The sequence below is a fragment of the Pinus tabuliformis genome, chromosome J, assembly GCF_031772625.1.
Source record: "Pinus tabuliformis cultivar Carrire ecotype Pingquan chromosome J, CPIR1, whole genome shotgun sequence".
In the NCBI taxonomy this organism is placed as follows: domain Eukaryota; kingdom Viridiplantae; phylum Streptophyta; class Pinopsida; order Pinales; family Pinaceae; genus Pinus; species Pinus tabuliformis.
In genome coordinates, this window is record NC_142295.1 from 635814779 (window position 1) to 635836665 (window position 21887).

At 37.6% G+C, this 21887-nt stretch overlaps 1 pseudogene; it reads left to right on the plus strand.

Annotated features, from left to right (window-relative positions):
* The first annotated feature begins 14241 nt into the window (after positions 1–14241).
* LOC149228547 (pentatricopeptide repeat-containing protein At3g12770 pseudogene) lies at positions 14242–17401 on the plus strand (annotated as a pseudogene).
* The last annotated feature ends 4486 nt before the right edge of the window (positions 17402–21887 follow it).

Here is a 21887-nt window from a genome sequence, read left to right on the forward strand (position 1 = left end):
TGCTATGTCTACAAAAAAAATGTTTTCGAATGATTTGGTGAACCATTCAGTTAACAAGTCATCAGGTATTTCAAGCTTGATGAGCGATGCCGACGTCTCCATTCATGGATGTGATTGGAGATGTGGTAGAAGTATCCTATTTCAGAGATGTAAGAAAATGGGTACCAGTTTCATAACAAATCGGTAACTAGAAGTGAGTGAGGATGGCCATGACCAAAGAATTGAAGTATGAATAGGTACCTTGAGGTAACTCGATGTACCATTTTGCGGCAACACTTTTCAAGGTTCACTGAAAGAGATGTAGACGAACATAATTGTCAATGTAGGAATTGGAAGAACACCATAAATGATAAATCATCACATGGGCCTGCGGGTCTTCTTTAGGTTTTCCTTCGAATTTTGGGCAATCTCTAGGAATCTTAGTGGGAATCGAAGGCTAATAAGGTGAATGAAGTATTGGATCATTAGTAAGCCTTGAGACATCCGACAGTTCCAACGTCGCTAGAAACAGAAATTGCAGGTTGAAAGGAATGTAAGGCCCAATTTGTGGGTTCCATCCTTGTTGGTAAGGGTTTTGTCACCAAAGTGGCGGATTTTTACCATAAGGAGCTTGATTTTTCCCCCACTGAGGGATACCCTGACCATAAGGTGGATTTTTCCCCCACAAAGGTGGGTTCTGTCCAAGATAAGGCTAATATTGAACTGCCATAGGCCGTTGAGAACCATAAGGTGGATAAACATTTTGCAAGGCATATGGATTGTAAGGTTGTTGTTGCAACTGCTGAACTTGGTGATAAAGATGATTGCCCTGCTACTGCAAGGGCTAGCCTTGTGGTTGCAAGGTTTGACGTTGTTGATATAAAGGTTGATTTTTTTGCTGCAAGGGTTGACCTTGCTGCTGCAATGGTTGTCCTTACTGCTGCAATGGTTGACCTTGCGGATACAAGGGTTGATTCAGTTGTTGGACAAACTTCCCTTACTGATGAAAAGACTATTGCAACTACTGCAAAGGTTACCCCTGATGTTGCAAATGTTTCCCCTACTACTGTAATGGTTGTTGATACTACTGCAAAGGTTGTTGTTGAATAGTCCCTTGAGGAATTCCTTTTTGGTACTGATAAGTTCCAGTTGGGAATTGACCATATGCATAGGGAATAGGATTTTGACTAGGTTACATATGAAGACCTACTTGTGGAATGTAAGGTGGATTTTGAAGTGCTAGTGAACCATATGGAACATAAGACTGTTGGTGGGGTATACTGGCCGAATAAGGCTGTTGATACTGGCCATTACTTGCTCCAGTTGGAATGGATGATTCATCGAGATTAGTAATACCACTAATAGGTTGACTCACTCCAATCATGTGAGGTTGTGACCCACTCACATGGGTTCCACTTGATACAATAGGTATATTTTGGAAATTCCCCCCCATGCTATGAATGAGGTGGTGGCACATTTTGTCCACTTGATGGGGGAATTTAGGAACTTACAGATGCATTAACTGAAATTATCAGTTGCACCAGAATCGTAGGTTGGAATGAAAGTAACAGTTGTGTTGGAATAGTTGGTTGAATCAGAACTAAAGTAACGACAGTTTTTATAGGGATATGAGAGGTCACGTTAGGAATAAACGAACCAGAAGTAGGCATAGAATTCAATGACCAAATTGGATTTTGGTATAATGAAGGAACACGAGGAATTTATGAAACTAGTTGAGCCAAGGTTGTATAACCATGTGGAAGGATAGGCCCACTGTTTTCAAGAGGTAGTTGAGATGGAACTCTTCCTACATAAGGAAAGCCTTCTGGGGGAAAGTCGTATTTAGAATCATTATCAACATCAGGAATGTGAGTAGCTGAGATTTCCAGAGGACCTTGAGGAGAGGTTGGAAACTCACCTTCTAAAGCCATGGGTGGAAACAATTGGCGAGGAGGAATTCGAGAAGGACGAGGAGAAAACTCCAAAGGAACACTAGGTTTTCCATATGGACTATAAGGTTGTTGAGGAGATATCACAAATGGATCAAAAAGTAGTTTTAGAGGGAATAAAAGAAACCTCTGTGGACTCTCAGGCTTTTTGGATCAGACTCCTAAGACGACGATGAGTCTCAAGGTGGAGGACGAGAAGCAAGGGGTTGGATACTTTGGACAATTACAATTTCAAATTCTTGAGCTTTAAGTGACTGTGAAAGTTCAGGACAAACTCCTTGTGAAGACCCTTCAGTATCAGATGATGAAGGGGAACGATGAGGTGAAGGCAATGGTTCAGCCATGGTGACTTTCTCTCAAGAGAAGGAGAAGAGATGATTTCGTTGAGGGCTTTAAAATTGAAATTTACAAGGAATTACTCAATATGGTGTCAAGAAGACACTGCATGGGTTCAACATATTATCGTTGGCAGTTAATTTTATAACTTGAAACAACAAATAAATAAGAAAGAGTTATACTAGGCAAGAGGTTTTACCAAGTATCCATGAACCACAATATACACCTTAGCCGAAACCAAGGACTTAATGTACGATAACCAATCTCCCCGAATGTTGCATTCGATGTATCACATTTACAAGGTGGCTGACTCGGTTACCTATGGCTAAAGGATAGAAACCTGGTGGGGTATCCCAATATATACTCGATGGTATGGGGAGCACAAGTCCATGTTAGCGTTGTCTAATGCATAATCATTTGGTGAGAGAGTTCCCATATACTTTCCATACTAAAGTTCCTCCTATATACCTGAAATTACTAGAGAACCTTCAATATACTTCCGTACTAGAACGAGATTTCATCCCAAGATACAATGGAGACAGTTAATGACAGCTATTATGTTTAAAGACACCGAAACTTGTCTCTAGTCTAGACCTCAAGATATTTGTGTTAGGTTACAAATGATCCTTAGGTTAATTGAGGTAAATTTTAAGTTTATCTTGAATTAGGTTTCAATGTTATGGCTCAATGATGTCACCTGAATTCCTATGATGAAACTAAATGAGAAAATGAAGATTTTCATTCGATGAAGGCTAAACTAACGAGGGAAAAGAGACAACCAAACAATGCATCAATCAAACAAAATGCATCAAAACATATCTCCCTAACTTTTCGAATGCAAGACGTAAAAAATGAAAATTACTCTTTCACTTTCACTAACGAATGTAATGCAAAAATGTAATCTTATGAGAAACAAAATCACTTTCTTTCACTAAGGTGCACTAATATTTTGTTCTTTTTCGTTCACTTTGATTCAAAATGAAAACTAATGCATAAACAAAGGAATAATGGATTTCAAAACAACAAAAATTAAGATTTCATTCACTTTGGTTTCGAACAAAAATTGTTTCAAAAATACTCAAACAAAGAGATCCTTTCACTTTTCTTTTTGAAACAACGAAATCAAAACAAGCATATACTTTCAGTTTCACCAAAGCAAACAATTGTAATCTACATTTGACAATGGAGCAAAAGCAATTTTCAAAGTACAAATGTGATCCAATACTAATGAAAACAACTTCACAAATATGAACCAAAAGCAACTTGAAAAAGGTGTCCTGACCACAATAAAACTCCTAAATGGAGACAATCAATCTCAGAAAGACAAGCCAAGTGATGAGTGAAGGGTGACCTAGACCTAGAAACCCTAAAAGACAATTTAACTTCAATCGCACACCAACGAAAGCAAAGATGCAATTGCAACCACTAAAGGACAACAATCAAGGCAAACACAACAAGATCACATTGGAGAAACACTCACAGAGGTTGAGATCTACTGAAAATGAGAAGAAACCCTAAATTTCTCTAACCTCTGGGATTATCACACCTGTGAAAGGAAAAGTAGTGCTAAAAGACAGAGCATCACGACTGTTAATTCAAAATCAACGCTGGTAGTGCTTCTGTAAGACCAGAAAACGCATTGGGCAAGGAAAATAAGGAAAAGACCAAAAATTTTAAAAATCAGACCAAACTCAACACTCTCAAGCAAAAGCCAGTGACTATATAAATCTATAGTGATGCACAGAAGCTGAGAAATCAACGGTTGATCAAACTCATTAGAGAATCATATCGAAGGAATGGATGGAAAGGTTATAACTTCTTTTTTTCTTTTTGATAGAGGAGGAATGACCTGTTATATAGTTTTGAGAACCCAACATTTCGGACCTGTTATAGAGGTTATAACTTCCCCAGTGGAGTTGTCATTTTGTTTTCTAGGTAAATCCTCTCTACGGGCAAGGATGATCCCTCAAGCCCAATGAGTGGGACTAGCAACAAATGAGACAATCTACAAGACACTTTCCTAAATTATAATTGAAATGAGAGAAGAGGAAGGAGACCTACCTCGTTCGGATGCTATGATGCACTCCTTTGTTGAAGATCTTGATCACTTGCTCCTCAAGCTTAGTCCTTACTGCTCACAACGTTTGAATACCTGCATAAGAGGCCAAAGACACAACAAAGCATAAAAGTGCAATAAACATAATCGATGTAATATACTTGACAAATGAAGGAGAATTAAGATAAATGAAGCATTGACACAAGCATTTATGGAAGTTAACCAACAATTGTATATATTAATAAACAAAAGAGGAAGCATACAACCCAAGCCTTGATGTTAGTAGCCCTCCTTGAGTGAATGTCGAAGTCCAAGCTCAAGCTCTCCAAGTGCTCCTTCTCCAAGCAAAAGTGAATAACATGTAGGCATTATCTCAACATAAGGGCACAAATAATCAGAGACCAACCATTTGGGAATGGAAGAGGATGAATATATAGGCAAGCAGAGGAAGTTAGGATCTCACCAAATATAGGGGAAGGTCCTCATCTCAAGGAGAAATCTCATAGGGATAATATTAAAGGGTAATATTGGGAGAATTTGACCACATCCACAACGAACAACATCCAACTCATCGTTTTGGAAGCCTCTAGATCACGAAGCTTCTTGTCCTCTTTGGAAAAACTTGCCTTTTAGGGATCAACGCGAGTGTCTAGGTAAAAACTTCACTAGCAGTGTGAGGCTAATATGGTGCAACCTGCCATCAACACGAGTAGGCAGTGACATAGTTGCACTGACCCAAAAATTAGGTTTTTGAGCTCATTTTATCAGGAAAGGCTCAAGGCAACTTTTAATTAGTTCTTTAAGGAGGATCTTAACTGCATATCAGGATGGGTACACTACATAGTTGTCAATTTTTGGGCACTCTGGGGTATGACTCGGGGAAGTGTAGGAGGTGTAACAAAATACTATGTAACACCCAATCCATAGTAACTTTTTTGAGCCTGGACAAATTATCTACAAAATTTGCAACACATGATCCATCAACCTCTTGAGATAGCTGTCTCCAGTGCTCCTAAAGCAGCGCTCCGAAGTCCTCATCCTTCGACCAACTTGAACTAAATTTGAAAGGAGCTTTCTACTTCTTGGAACCTCCCCATATCTCTAAAAAAAATGGGACAGTGATCCAAAGCACACCCAATACCAACCCACTGATGAAACAAAGTTATAGAGGCAATAAGAGAAGACATTATAAAAAAGATATCAATCCTTCTAGCTACCATGGCTTCCCCCACCCTGCAATTTTTCCACGTTTAACTTCTCTTGGCCATATCCAAATTAACGAAACCATTTACTTCAATTATCTGAGAGAAAAAATATGACAGAACATCCTCATGGGCATAAGCACCCCAAATCTATGAAAGACATACTAAAAAAATTAGGTCCCCTCTAAAGTTTAAATTGTTAGCCTTTAGAAAAATAATTTTCATGAGATATTCCAAAAAGGGGAATCTTTCACGACAAGGCCCATAAACATTTACAAGCCTGAAGACTACCAAATTCCACTGAAATAATGTCAGCTGCCATTACTCCCTCATACCCCCAAACACTAATAAATTTAACAATTTTTTGATTAAAACCCATAGCCAAAGCACCAGATCGGCCCTGGGCATCATCTACCTGAAAGAACCACCTTGGGAACAAACTAACCAAAGATTTTTCGACCTACGAACTTAACCCTAACATTTCTTGAAGAAGAAAAACATCCAAATGAGATTAAATAACCAGCTGCTTCAAGGCTAGACACTTGGAGGAGCTAACCGGTCCTCTATAATTGAAATACATGTATTTCATCCTGACACATTTATAGGGGGTTGCACTGCTCTAAGGACCCCAATTAAAGGAAGTTGTCTTCTAACCACTATATCCTAACTAGCTTGGATTTTTTCTTTAGAGATATTGGATTGATGACCACGTGAAATTTTTGACAATTTGGAGGGGGATGGAGGACACATTTCTCCCATGGAATCCAGAGGGACCTATGACTTAGACTTTGATCTTAAGAGGTATTGGGATCCACCCTCTGATCAAGAGGAGGAGTCATCATAGGAAAAGAGGGAGGGAGAAGGGGTCAGACAACAAACATGCTCAGACACTATTGAACACAGAATTGGAAAATGAATCATCCCAAAAACCAAAGGAGAAGATGAGGATACCATAGAACATGACATGCTACAAGAAAGAGAGGAAGGAGGGAGGGAAAAGGAGTGAGTACCTGAAACAAGAGATACACCCCTCGAAGATACCCCCATCAATAGAGATTGGGTGGACGAATGAACTTTCGGGTCCCAAAATGCCACCGACGAAGCTCTCGCATCCACCTGACCCACTGCGTCTCCTCTCAACTGTTCAACACTACCAACACCATACCCCTCCAAAATACCAGAAGCAAGCTTGCACAAATCTTAATCTATGATGCATGTTGACTTCTTTCCACTTTTCCCCTGATATGGTAAAGGGAAATCCTTTAACATGTTCCCTACCTCATAACACCTTCTACATATGAACGGAACCCCCTCGTAGTCCAATATTTTTCTATGGGATAACTCTCGATACTTCAAGTCTAAATTGGCAGTCAAACCTTCTCTCATGTCCTAATTAATCAACACCCTTACATATGTCATCTTTCCAAACTCAATGAAAGACATGTCATAGTCTAAATATGTCGTGAAAGCATTGCCAATAAACTGAAAAGCATTTGTTTAGAGATACATTGGAAAGCAAGGCATGTGAATGCATAGCAAACCTACACCAAGTTTCTCCTAGTTCAGATCAAATAGAGGGGAGCATATTTTAAATATAATGGGAGTTGCCTCAATATTCCAGAAATAAGAAAGAACCCAACTGGCTTTAGAATCTGAAATGAAGCGAAACATGAACCATCCTCTTGTTAGAGTGATAACCACCAGGAGGGAAGATAAAGTATTACCTCATTCCTCTTTGACCCATTTCTTCCACCTTTCTATTGAGTACTTTTGGCCGTGGACTCTACCTACCATAACTTTTATTATTATATCCATAATGTCGTCTAAACAAAAGTCGACCCATGGCGTTAAATTCTTCACTTCCTCTCTAACCTTTGTGCATTTAACTTTCCTACCTGCCTTTTTGGGGACCTCAACTTTGTTTCATCCACCCAAAAGATCTACCAGGGGAATGGCCTATGAAACCACCACATCTTCAGGGCCCTTTCTTTGACCAGAGCCCCCTGTCGGACCTCCTACTTCCTGACTAGGCAAAACCATACCAAAAAGAGTTGACTGAAAAAAACCATCCGAGATCCCAAAAAAAACCCCAAAAGACCCCTTTAATTCCACCCCTGCATTATTTAAAAAACCTTCCAAAGAGGCAAAAACACCCTGAGCCACTCCTTCTGACTACAGGCTTGTCACGACCTGAAACCCTAATTTATAGAGGCTTCTAGAAAAAAATTGTGTTGTTTCACCACTTACCCCTCTAATCGAAACACCAAAGGGGAGATCCTCCTGTAAAGTGGAGCTGGTTGTCCCATAAAGATTTTGTTGTTGATGGAAGACTACTCCATTTCCTCTCTAAGAGAAACCGTGCAATATTCCAGAGAAACCACCCGTAGAAAATACCTCTTCATGAGAAACAAGTTGAAAAGAACAAAAATGGGAAAAATATGAAGGATTGTCATATAAATGTGAAATAGGAGTTCATATGTCACCTCATCCCCCATCCCCATTCTCTCTTTAATATTGTCCATATTGCCAACTTTATTGTCACTATTTTTTTGTCTTGAATAATGTATTTGCTTGATGTTGGTCATAACATTGCTTGGACTACTGAGGAGTTAGAGATTTTGTGGGAAATGGGTCCATTGTAACCTAGCTCATAATCTATTATACTTTAACTAGTTTATAAGTTAGATCTATAACTTTGTAATGAATTTTGGTTATAATTTGTAATTATATTTATAATTAATAACTTATCAATCTATATAAAATTTAAAATATCATTTTATAGTTAAGTAATTTATCATTTTTATAGTATCAAATGTTAAATCAAATTTTAATTTTAAGAAATTATATATATATATATATATATATATATATATATATATATGTGTGTGTGTGTGTGTGTAGGATGGGGGAGCCTACTCCTTGATCCTTACCACAAGTAACCAAAGATGTCCCCCAAATGATAGACAAGCCTAGAATAAACTTCACAAAATGAAAGCTTGATTGTTATTAATTGAGCATATGAAATTTATACAACTGAAAAACAAAGGGAGACAATTATGTTTAAATAACTTCTCCATAATTAGAAATACATGGAAAATTGACATCTAACATTACAACTAAATGTACTAATCCTAAATAATAATGTACAATATCCCGAAGGATTAGTTAACATTACCCCCCTTAATTCGAAGGAACATCTAACATGCCAAGTAAAAATTTGAACTTTTCAAAATTTTCACATCCCAATGCTTTGGTAAAAATATCTGCAATTTTTTCTGAAGTAGGAAAATGTGTCAGATGAATTATTTTGGCCTCTACATGATGTTGAATCAAATTATATTTAGTGTTGATATGATTGGTTTGATCATGGAATCTAAGATTCCTGGATAATTGAATTGTAGAAGTAATTTCAACAAAGAGAGGCGTTGAAATCTTTTGTTTCTCCTACAAATCTTCAAGTATTTTCTGAAGCCAAATGATTTCTTTTGTAGCTTGAGTTGTAGCAACATATTCAACTTCAATGGTATAATCAGTAGGGACATATTTCTTTCATGATCTCCAAGTGATAATTGTTGATCCAAGTGTCATCATATAACAAGAAGTGGATACTCCATGCTCTTCTTCGCCATCAAAATCAAAACCTGAATAACCAGTGAGATGGAAGTTTGAAATAATGGAATATTTGATGTCATATATTTGAGTCCCTTTTAGATACTTGAGCAATCGTTTTGCTGTGACCCATTGACCTTCACAAGGTTGATGCATAAACCTGGAAAATTCCTACAACAAAAGTTATGTCAGGACAAGTAGTAGAAAGATAAATCAAACTTCCAAACAAGTTGCATGTACTTTGTTGGATCTTCAATTGGATCGCCTTTATTTGAGGTAAGTTTCATATTTTGTTCCATTGGAGTAGAAATAAGATTACAATCTTGCATTCCATATCTATTCAATAACTATCCAACATATTTCCTTAGAGAAATAAAAATATGATGAGGTTTTTGATCAACTTCAATTCTTAGATAATAATGAAGTAAACCTAAATTTGTCATGTCAAAAACCTTTTGAAAATCCTTCTTAATAGATGATATATAGTCATAATTGTTCCCTGTGATCATCAAATCATCAACATAGACAACCAGGTATACAACTGATCTTCCAAACATCCTAACAAATAGAGTTGCATTTAACTTGAGAATATGCCCAGTTAGTTTTTCATACCATGCAAGAGGTGCTTGTTTCAAACCATAAAAGGACTTCACCAATTTTCATACCTTTTATTCCTTACCTTTGACAAAAAAACCCTCTGGTTGAAACATGTAAACATCTTCCTTTATATCTTCATTTAGGAATGTAGTTTTCACATCCTTATGATGAATTTTCCATCCTTTCTGTGTTCCAATAGCAAACAAGGTTATAATAGTGCCCCATTTAGATGTAGGGGCAAATGTCTCTGTATAATCAACACCCTCTTTTTGTGCATATCCCTTAGCTAAAAGCCTTTTGTTTTGCTTTTCAAGTGAAACATCAGCTTCATCCTTAATTTTATAAACCCACTTGCGACCAATGGATTTGATTCCAATAGGAGGACCCACCAGCCTCCAAGTACCATTCTTTATGAGGGCATCATACTCCCTCTACATTGCATATTTCCATTCATCACAACTAGCAGATTCTTCAAAACAAGTAGGCTCACAATCAACAGAAAAATTATATCACCTGAAGAACTCATTGTCTCAAATTCATCATATTTTATTGGAAATGTTCTAATACATTTTGATCTTCACAATGGTTGTTGAGTTGTCTGAGGTGGTTACTCATCTTAAGGACTAGGTTCTTCATGAACACAAACACTTTCTGACCTTGCAGAAACACTACTACCATCCAATTTTTCCTCAACAAAACCATTATCATCATTGAGAGGCAAATTTATTAAAGGAAAATCTACTTACTGATCTAGAATGGGAATCCCCCCTTCAGGATGTGGAAGAGTATTACCAGATTCATAATAAAATTTCTTAAATGTAAACTTATCCAAATGATTGAGTTGTCTATCAATAGTGGATGTATCTTTATCAGATTCAAAGAAAACTACATCTCTTGATAAAAACAACTTTATTATTTTCCTCATCGTATAACCTGTAAGCCTTATCAGTGTTGGAATATCCCCAAAAAATACATTTTCAACTTCTAGCACCCAAGTTGTTTCTCTGTTGTTTAGGAATCAAAGCATAACATGGAGAACCAAAAACTTTTTTAACGTTGAACAGAAGGAAGGTGATTATACCACATTTCATGAGGAGTTTTATTGTTGATGACAAAAGAAGGCCAATGATTTCTAATATAAATTGCACAAAACATTGCTTCTCCCCAAAACATCAACTTTACATTCTTAAAAAACAACGTTGATCTGACCATATTAAGCAATGTTATGTTCATACATTTTGCAACACCATTTTGTTGTGGATTATAAAGAATTGTAGTCTGGTGCTTGATGTCATTGTCTTGCAAATATTTTTCAAAAGCACATGAAGTATATTCACCACCATTATTAGTTCTTAGAGTGCCAATGTTAAGTTGAGTTTCATTTTTAATCAATAGATGAAATTTTTTTAAAACTTCATAAAATTGTGATTTCTCTTTGAACAAATAAACCCAACACATCCTCGAGTAATCATCAATAATTGTCATCATATATTTGTTACCATTTGTAGTTGCAACAAGCATGGGTCCACATAAATCTGAATGTATGAGACCTAATTTTCTTGAACCTCTAGAAGTAGAACTATGAAAAGACTCCTTATTGTGCTTCCCCAAAATACAAACATCACACGGTGTAAGCTTTCTTGGAATTGTAGGAAGCCCTTTAATTCCTTGTTGTCTCATAATCATGACAGTATCATAATCTATATGACCAAAACGAACATGCCATAATAAACTGGAAGACAAAGTATCACCTTGCTTAATCAAATGAGCATAATTAAATGCAGTAGATGATGTACCTTTCAGTTTGAAAAGTTTTTCTTCTTCAACACTAGTCATAATAGTTTCATTATCAAATATTCTACAGATTTATATTATACCATCAAATATATGTATGGAATGCCCCTGTTGTTAGATTTGTATGAGAGACATTAAATTCCTTTGAAATTGAGGAATATAAAGAACATCATGTAGAATATAATTTGCAAGTCCTGGTATCTTTGATCGAATGGATCCAATTCTTGAAGGTTTAATTTGAGATTTATCAACAAAATAAACTACTCAATCAATATGATAACTAAATATTTCAAATAAATCTCTTCTAAAGGTCATATGACAAGTGGCACCTGTGGCCAATATCCAACTGTCTTTCCATGAAGGAAATGAAGTACTAAAAACATCGGTTATGCTGAAGTTACAATGTGCAACAACACAGTGAACAAATTCAGGTGGTTTTTCCCTATCTGGAGGTGGATGATCTTTCTTTTCATTCAATTGTTCTCTCCTTTCACTAATTTTCTCCCAAGGAATTCTAAAATTAGCAACAGTATGACCAATTTTACCACATCTATAACAATTGACAATGTGTTTATCATTATAAAAATTCCTTTGTTGTTTGTCACTTTGTTGTCTGCCACCTTGATTATTTTTGCCCCCCCTGCCTATAAAATTTCTCCTACCTCGACCTCTGCTACTCTTACTATTTATGGCATACTCTTCTTGAGACTTTTGTTATTTTTGTGTAGGGCACAAAGTCTCAACATTGAAATTGGGAAGAGACCCCTTCTTCCCAAAAACCTTCTCTTTTTCAACGATTTTGCCTACTAATTTATCAAAATCTAATTCTTTCAATTGTCCACTAGCTTGGAGAGATTCCAATTAGTGTGAATAGGCACGGCAACAAGCTTTAATAAAAGCAGTGAGTTTTAAATCAACTTTAACACTAATGGAATAAATATCATGACAAATGACTTTAATTTCTAAAGCCAACCTCATGCGATCATTATCTTTGATTTTAGACTTTTATGATCCATATTGATTCTATGAAACTAACTTTTGGATTAATCACATAATCAATATTTGTTGGTCGACGTTTCAAACCCTCCAATGTGGTTCATCCTGATTATGTTGACCAACAAATATTGATTATGTTATTAATCCAAAAGTCAGTTTCATGGGATCATTATCCACTCATTATCCTTCATCGCCAAATTAAACAATTTCAATAGTGATTGTATGATCTCCAATCCTGAATGTGAATCATAAAGATCTTTTAATTTTTAATGCTTCATATGTTGTTTTACTAGAACCAATATATATGTTTACCTCTTCTGTTACTAAAGCAAAGATCAAAGCATAAGCCTTTTTATCCTTACTCTGCCAAATTGCTAGTTGTTTTTCTTCTTCAAGATGTTCTAGTTCATTATCACCCTTTCCTTCACAAATACCTTCCCATGGGTCATTAAAAATAAGTGTATTTTAAACTTTTCTAAGCTACTCTTGATAATTTTCCTTTCCACTAAGAACAACACCTACTAAAGAAACTAATGGATTCATGTTTGCAGAAAAATTTGACAGTCAAAACTAACTATGCAAATTAACCCTTCAAGACTTGTGTGACTGCACAACATTCCTCCTAATAAAACAATTTGTTCTTTGTTGTTCAATAAGTCTTGTAGTGACAATGTTCATTGGCTTAAAATGAGTTATATATCAATAACAACAGTGCACAATGGAATCTTAACAATTTTGTAGAACACATACATAGATGGTATGGTCTTACCAGGGTCTGACCATAGTTCGGCTTCAACCAACATTTACCAAGCTACAACCTTACCCCGTTACCATCTTAGTTCAACAATCCATCAGTGACCACGTGACAGTTGGCCCCCCTAACCTTCCTTTTCCTCCATATAGAAGAGCTTGATTGTTTCGTCAGAACTCACTACCACTCTTCGAGATGTCCAGCAACAATGCAACATGGCAGGTGACTTACTGAGGTTTGATTCCCACATTCCTTGAAGGATCCTGCATTCCTCTAGAAGCAGCTTCAGCCACATGAATCAAAGAAGCCCGACATGCAGCAACGAATCAACTTCTCAAGACATCGGTCATATATCATCATTTTCTAAGGACATCGGAAACGTGGACATGGAGTTCAAACAATAGCTTTGATACCATTGATAAACAAGCCCAAAATAAACTCCACAAAATGAAAGATTGATAGTTATTGATCAAGCATATGGAATTTATACCACTGAAAAACAAAGGGAGACAATTATGTTTGAATAACTTATCCATAACTAGAAATATGGGAGAAACTGACATCTAACATTACAACTAGATATACTAATCCTAACTAATAATATACAAGATCCCGAAAGATTAGTTAACACCTATGGGATTTGAAACCTGGTAGAGGGAATAGAGGGGATAACATCTCATACAATCAAGTTAGACACCAAATTAATATATAAAACCTCTTGTTTGTAAGACAAAAAAATCCATCTCCAAATAATAATATAAAATGACAATCAAGTGACAATCGAGTTAGAGATCAAATTAATATAAAAAACCTATAGTTTGTAAGAAAAAAATAAAACAACCTCCAAATAATACTATAAAATGACTTAATTTCAGAATTCACAATCTAAAATGGTTTATCATTTAAAATAACATGTTTTCTTAAAAGGATTGAAAGTAAGTTTGTCAGAGAAAAGGTGGGTCACTACTAAACCATTTTCGATCATTGGCAAAACTGGATCAAATGCTTCAGTATCTCGGGCATTCCATATTTCTCTTTCAGAATTACGAGAGATGCGATCGGTGTTTGTCTTTGTGAGCTGTTGGTCAGAGGTTTCATTTGTCTCATGCAAAGCTCCTCTGTCTTTTGATTGGATGTCTGTTTTCTCTTGACCTCAGGTCTAGCAAGTTCATTCAGTCTCTCTTTTTTTGTTGTTTGAACGTTTCTGGCAATTTTAAGCTCGCCCTGTTCTATCCTGGGGTTTATGTATGTGACTGCACACCTTTTTATCTAATGAAAAGGCTGTAGGCTAACTACAAGGTAGAGCTCATGTCCGAATAGCTCGGACAAATGGCCGAGCGGGCATCAAAATATTTATTCCGATGAGATTCCAAAGTCTATTTGAAAGCGAAACAGGGTGTAAATACACAATGGTGTCAATCTGCAACATTTATTCGGTACCAACTGATCGAAATTGTCTCTGTTTGGGCATGCTTTTGATCCTCGAAAACAATTGCTAGTCCATAAATTGAGATAATAAAAACATAAGCGAACTGCGGTAGAATGTTAAAACATGTTGCGGCTGCTACTGAAATGCCATCGGCACCATTACAAGGAAGATACCTTACTTTTACTTTTATTTGTTAGACTTGTTCATGGTGGTCACGCGTCTCATAAACAGATGAGAAGTAGAAGAAATGAAGATGCCAACACAGCTGCTTTACGAGCGCAAGTGAAAACACTCTGCAACGAGAATCGATTGAATGAGGCTTTGAAGATGATGGAGGGCACGGGCATTGCTATTGACTTTGATACCTGTGCTGCCCTAGTGCAAGCGTGTACTAATTCCCAAGCCTTGGCAGAAGGTAAGCAAGTCCATGGTCACATGTGTAGTGGTGGATTGGACCAAAAACCTTTTCTGAGAGCAAAACTTGTAAACATGTATGCAATCTGCGGCAGCATGATGCATGCACAGCAAGTGTTTGATGACACTCCAAAGCGAAGTGTGCTTCTATGGAATGCCATGATTAAGGGATATATGAGGAATGGATTCTATGGAGAGGCTCTTTCTCTTTATAATCAAATGCTGCAACAACAGAATGAGAGGGGAAGGGAGCCGGAGCCCGACAATCACACGTTTTCGTGTGTTCTCAAAGCATGTTCCGAGTTATCGGCTCTGAAACAGGGGAAGGTTATCCATAACAATATGTTAAAAATGGGGTTCGACTTTGGAACCAATTTAGCAGGGAATGCACTTATTGCTTTCTATTGCAAATGCGGAAAAACAAAAGATGCACGTCAAGTGTTTGACAAAATGGTTCACAGAGACATGAGCCTGTGGAATTCTATGATTGCAGGTTATGCACAGAATGGTTATTATGATGAAGCATTGGAACTGTTTCATCAAATGCAAATGCAATTGGAATCGGTAGGCATGGAACCTAACATGTTTACTATTTCAAGTGTTTTGCATTCATGTGCCAAATTAGCAGATGTGACATATGGGAAGAAGATCCACCAGTACATAATCAAAAGTGGACTCCAGATGGATGTTTTTGCGGCAACTACGCTGATAGACATGTATGCAAACTGCAATTGTGTAGAGATTTCACGCCAGGTTTTTGACAAAATATGCCAAAAAGATGTGGCATTGTGGAACGCAATGCTTGCAGGTTATGCCCATAGTGGTAATTTTAGCGAATCGTTCAGTTTGTTTTGTGAAATGCAACTTTCAGGTTTGAAGCCGAACCCCGTGACGATCACTAGTGTTTTGCCAGTATGTGGCCACTGGGCAGTTTTGCAATATGGGAAAGCTATTCATGCATATGTATTGAGACAGTCATTCGACGCAAATGTAATTGTGGGAAGTGCCCTCATAGATATGTATGCGAAATGTGGGGTTATAGATATTGCACGTCAAGTGTTTGACAGAATGTCAGAGAGAGATGTAGTTTCATGGACCGCAATGATTGCAGGATGTGGATTGCACGGTCGTAGTCAGGATGTCCTTGGTCTCCTTAAACGAATGGAGAATGCAGGTATGAAGCCTGACCACATCACCTTCATTGCTGTGCTCTCTGCTTGCAGTCATGCGGGGTTGGTAAGTGAAGGCTGGCATTATTTTGAGCGCATGAGTTGTGATGATCGCATCACAATTGGGGTGGAGCACTATGCATGCATGGTTGATCTTCTAGGTCGTTCTGGGCATCTCGATGAGGCTTACAACTTTATCAAAAGAATGCCATTGGAACCCAATGCTGCAGTATGGGGATCCTTGCTCGGAGCCTGCAGAATTCATTGTAATATAGAGCTTGGACAGCAAGTGGCAGAACACCTTTTTGAACTAGAGCCTGAAAATGAGGGATATTATATTCTACTGTCCAATATATATGCTATATTAGGAAGATGGGATGACGTTGCAAAAGTGAGGATAATGATGAAAGACAGAGGATTAAAAAAGAAGCCAGGATGCAGTTGGATTGAGGTCAAGGACAAGGGCACGAACAAGGTTTGTGTTCATGCATTTGTTGGAGGGGACAAATCCCACCCAGAATCAGATAAAATATATGCAATGCTGGAGAGTTTGTTCAGACAGATGAGAGACATGGGTTATGTACCCCACATAAACTTTGTTCTTGATGATGTGGAGGACGATAAGGAGAAAGAACGCATTCTCCTTTCTCACAGCGAGAAGTTGGCCATTGCTTTTGGTATTATCAAAACATGCCCCGGCATAGCTATTAGGATCACAAAGAACCTTCGAATATGTGGTGATTGTCATATTGCCACTAAATTCATTTCCAAGATTGTTGGACGAGAAATCATTGTGAGGGATATGAATCGTTTCCATTGTTTCAAAGATGGACTTTGTTCTTGTGGAGACTATTGGTGATTATGCTAATTTGAAGAAACTAGTGACAACCATGACTAGGGTGGTTGCATAGAAACATGAATCGCTTAAGCATCAAAGCTTCATCCTCTTATCATGCTAGAAAAGGACCATAAAAGTAAACTTTGTTTCAGCTATAGTCTGGAGTGTAGAGAATCACAGTATATGAAATTGATAGTGCTAGTAGAGTAAGAACCGTTTTTCACCACTAGCCTAATAAGGAAAGGTTATTTCATAATGGTTTAACCCCCACAATTACATATATTCGGCCACATACTCAGTTATGTAGGAAGATATTTAAACCTCTACATTTAATTGGTTTTTTCAGTGTAATGTCCCTAGGGAATTTTTTCCCTCTAGGGTTGTAAAATTCATAAAGATAAACACTAGACTTTACAACATCTCAATATACCAATCTGCCACTAGGGTTGTTATACCAATATTCTGATTGTCCAACAGTGGCTGTCTAACAAATATAAACTATCCACTTATATTATTACAACATTAATCAACAGTAATGATTCCACAATTACTAAACCAACTTACAAACTGATTTTTTCTACTTAATAGCTTGATCTCGGCCTACAGAGAGTCCTTCTATCTAATGTTGCCCTAATTGGGTTGGTCGTTTGCCTTCCAAGCTTGTTTTGTCCAATGCATATCGACCAGCTTTTGGATAATGCAGTCCGCAATTTTCCCAGATAACTCCAGAATCTAATCTGTCACAGGAAACTGTTCCTTGCAGGTCTACTACCATAGGGTAAGTTCTGCACTGTCTTGCCACCCTTAAACAGCCATAGAAAAGTGCATTGATAGGTTGCAACTTCAGGAAAATCCAATGGATTGATCCACTGCCCTAAGCAGCCTCAGGGAGGTTCCAACAAACTGTTTTGCTGCCCTAATAGCTTCAGGAGTGTACGAAACTGCCATCTATAGATAGCCCTCAGGGAATTGAAATGGGCCTCAGACATGCCCTAGTCTGCTCCTACCAGTGGCTTCAGGAAGGGTAATGAGCCTCAATTGTATCCTTAGTTGCCTGGTGTTGCTCCTTCGTTGCCCTTAAAGTAGCCTTAGATCTCGGATAAGAAGGTAAGAGCCACATGAGTCCTTCCTCATAAAACTATTCAATCAGAGATACACCAGAAAGACCTTTGCTGCTTTTGAAACAGAACTTATTGACCAAGAAAAATGACCACAGAGAATTGCTTCCTTCTGCCATAACAGAGCCGAGTTGCTCCAAGATATTATGCTGTAATAAAACAGAGAAAAGGAGGTGTTATAAATACTGAGATGGGAAGCGGGGGAAGGGGGTGAATCAGTGTTTCATGTCCAATTTAAACTTCACTTTGGTTATACTTTTCTTTTCAATGCATCTGATCCATTAGTTTGTTACCAGCATTAAGTGAGATATATCTCAGATTATGAATAACATTATCATAAAACATGTAAACCATAGAATGCAAGGCACATCAACATAAGACACATAGGGACACCGGGGTTTTAGGTGGAAACCCAATGTGGGAGAAAACCACCGCTACTGTCGTCTTTGTCTTCTTCTTTTATTAGAATGAAAAATCCTTCATTGCATCATGGTCTTCTACTGATGCAAACTCTTGCCAGCACGCAGGCTCCTACCTGCATGAGGCTACAGCCTCCACTCGTTCTCCAACACCCACTAGAAGAAAGCTACTACCCCCTGATCTAGTTTACCCGTTCATACTGGAATGAGGCTCCTACCCCCTCAACAAATTTACTAGCTACCAATGGAAGGAAGCTCTGACTCCCTCACTAAAGGCTCCAACCCTCAGCACCTTTGTGGACCACATTTCACAATCTTTCACAGTGGACCCCCTATCTCAATCAACCATCAAACAACCTGTAGGCCGCCTTTCATCACATTTTCAAACTGGACCCACAACTTGCAATAGCAAACTGAATCACTAAAGACCAAAATTGAATCATTGAATACAAAGCCAATGTGCCAACCACTGAATCACCGAGTCATTGAACCAACTGAATACCAATGCTGAAACCACTGAATACCAACTGAATCGCTGACTCACCAAGCCAGTCACTAAATACTAATATCAATATGCCAAGTTATTGTATACCAAACCAATCATGCCATAACACTGTCAAGCCAAGTCAACTCAAATACACATAAGCAACAAATAATGTAATGCCAATCTATCCAAATACTCATCCATTAAATTCAATTCTCATTCTGAAATTGTCAACACAATCTGTCAAGCATAGTGTCCAACAAATATCAAGGCCTTTATATGGCATCACTAGCAAGCACATCATGAGAAGAGGACAAACAACAACATATATAACAAGTTCATAAGTCATGACATTTTTGTCACTAGATTCAGTCTTTGAGCAGTTTGCATAAACTTCTTTTATTGCAGACCCTTTAATCAATCAAGACAAATATAGTCCCTGACATCATTCCCTGCAACAATAGCTTCTCCTAAAATATGACATTCATTGACATCAATGAGCAACATTAAATTTTGATCTCTGCACATATACCCAGTCACTATCAAGTATAGTGTCCAACTCTTTGTACACAGTTTCTAGCAACATGTCCCAACAGACAAAGAAATAAAACATATAGAAGACATTACCAGTCACATCAACTGTCATGAGTAAAGAGAAGGATATATATAATAAATCATGAATGACCTCAGTCACTGTAGTTATGACTCCAACAATGTCAAACCTTTTCTCTCTGCATCATTAACCTAGTGTAACCATGGGTGACAACCTAGCTAGACCAAACTGATAAATATGATCCTCAATACCAACATTCGGATCTTGGCAACAAACCATACAACAATTTATAGTTACTGCATAAAACAAACTCTATCCAAGATCATGCTAGCCATTGTCATGCATTGGTCTCTGCATGCATAAGTTACTTCAAGCCAAGTGAGTATACTCCTGCAATCAAAATTTATAGTTTTTATATATTGTTTTCAGATCTCTGCACACATACTGGTCATAATACCAATCAAGGATTAATTTCAAAAGGATCTTTGCGTAGCCATTCTTTGTCTTAGGCCAAATCATGATGTAAACTAAGCCTTTTGGGTAGACAATATAGAATCTCTGTCATCAAGATCTAAGAAGATAAACAAATGTCATTTAATATTTGCTACACACGAGTATGAACCCTAAACAAAACATAAAACTTCAACCAAAGAACTAAGATCAAATACAATATAAAACATTGCTATAAGCCTCATCCCTGCAAAATATTAGTCTTTGCATTCACATTAGCATAAGTGATGCAGGAGCATCCAACTGAAAAGGCGACTGGTGGGAAATGTTTTTATTTTTTCTGGAAAGAAAGAAAAACATTTTGAATTCTGTTTTATTTTTGTTTTATTTAAATTAAGGCTGACACAGCCATTGTCCTTTAAAAATTAAGCAAGCAAGTAAAGATAGGATTAGTTAAGAGCATGTTTAAAGAAACTGTTAAATAACTGAAAGGTAACTAAGGAATAGTTCCTCAACTGTAAACAACTGCTAGTTATACGTTGAAAAAGAAAAACCACAGCCTCAGGGAAGGGGGGCTGCCATCCAAAACAAATAGAAGACACATAATTTGTAATTTACAATTTTCTTGAATATCTATGAAAGCAAATGAATCTAGAACCTATCATTAAGGAAGCAAGACAATTTTTTGATTTTACTGTGCATTAATATCTCAGACATTGTATTGAAAGCAAAACAGTGAAATAACTCATTAAGAAGCCGAATGACATCGACAAAATCTTGTGACTGAAGGCATCTTAGACCAGGAACCATACAAAGGCAAAGCCAACATAGACAATACATTTTCCTTTCCTCAACAAAAAACCAGGTACTTTTACATTCAGCATTCAAGCACACCTATGCATTCATTTCATTTCCAATTTAACAGTTCATTGTACAAATTATATAACCCAAAAACCGTGGAGGGTTTTGAAACCCACGAAGACCGAAAACCACAAATTATAGGCCCAGACTAGTCAAGTAGCGAGGGTATGAACACCCATGAAAATATACAGATACACGGAGAAAGTGAAACCCCAAGGGTTATACCCAACTAAAAACAGAGCAAGTAAAGGAAAGATACAGCCACGGAAAGACCCTACCCAGATTTTCCCTAAGCCTGCGAAGACTCCCAAGGATAAGGCCGTGGAGCAGCGCTCCCCAGGAAGGACCTGCACACCACCATAAAAAAACAAGGCAACAGTTAGAAAACCGGTAGGGCCAAGGAAACCAACAATATAGTGAGTAGATAAACCAAGAAGGGAGCGGGGATTTACCTGCAGAAGGCCTGACTCCGTGACAGAGGATGAGAGCTGAGACTCTTGCTAGAGGGTTTCTCCCAACAGGAACGCCATAAGAGAGATTTGCCTGCTCACGAAGGAGCCAGAGGGTTAGAGACATAAAAATGAAAGGAGGAAATGAAATTGGAACAAGAAATTACCTGGAATTGAGTTCGTTGAGCAATCCACTGTAGTAGCAAGGAAAGAACCCGTGGTTGCACAGAGCCAAATCATCACCAGGACTAACATCAAGAAAAAAATCATCACAAACAGCGCAGAGACTAAGCATGAGCGGGTGACAGAAATGAAACAACTTGTAGGTTGAAAGTCGACTTGAAACCTCCAAGAACCAGCGAAGTAAACCACCACAAGGAGCAAGTGAAGGCAAAACGCTAACAAACCACCACATAGAACAAGCAAGGCACAAC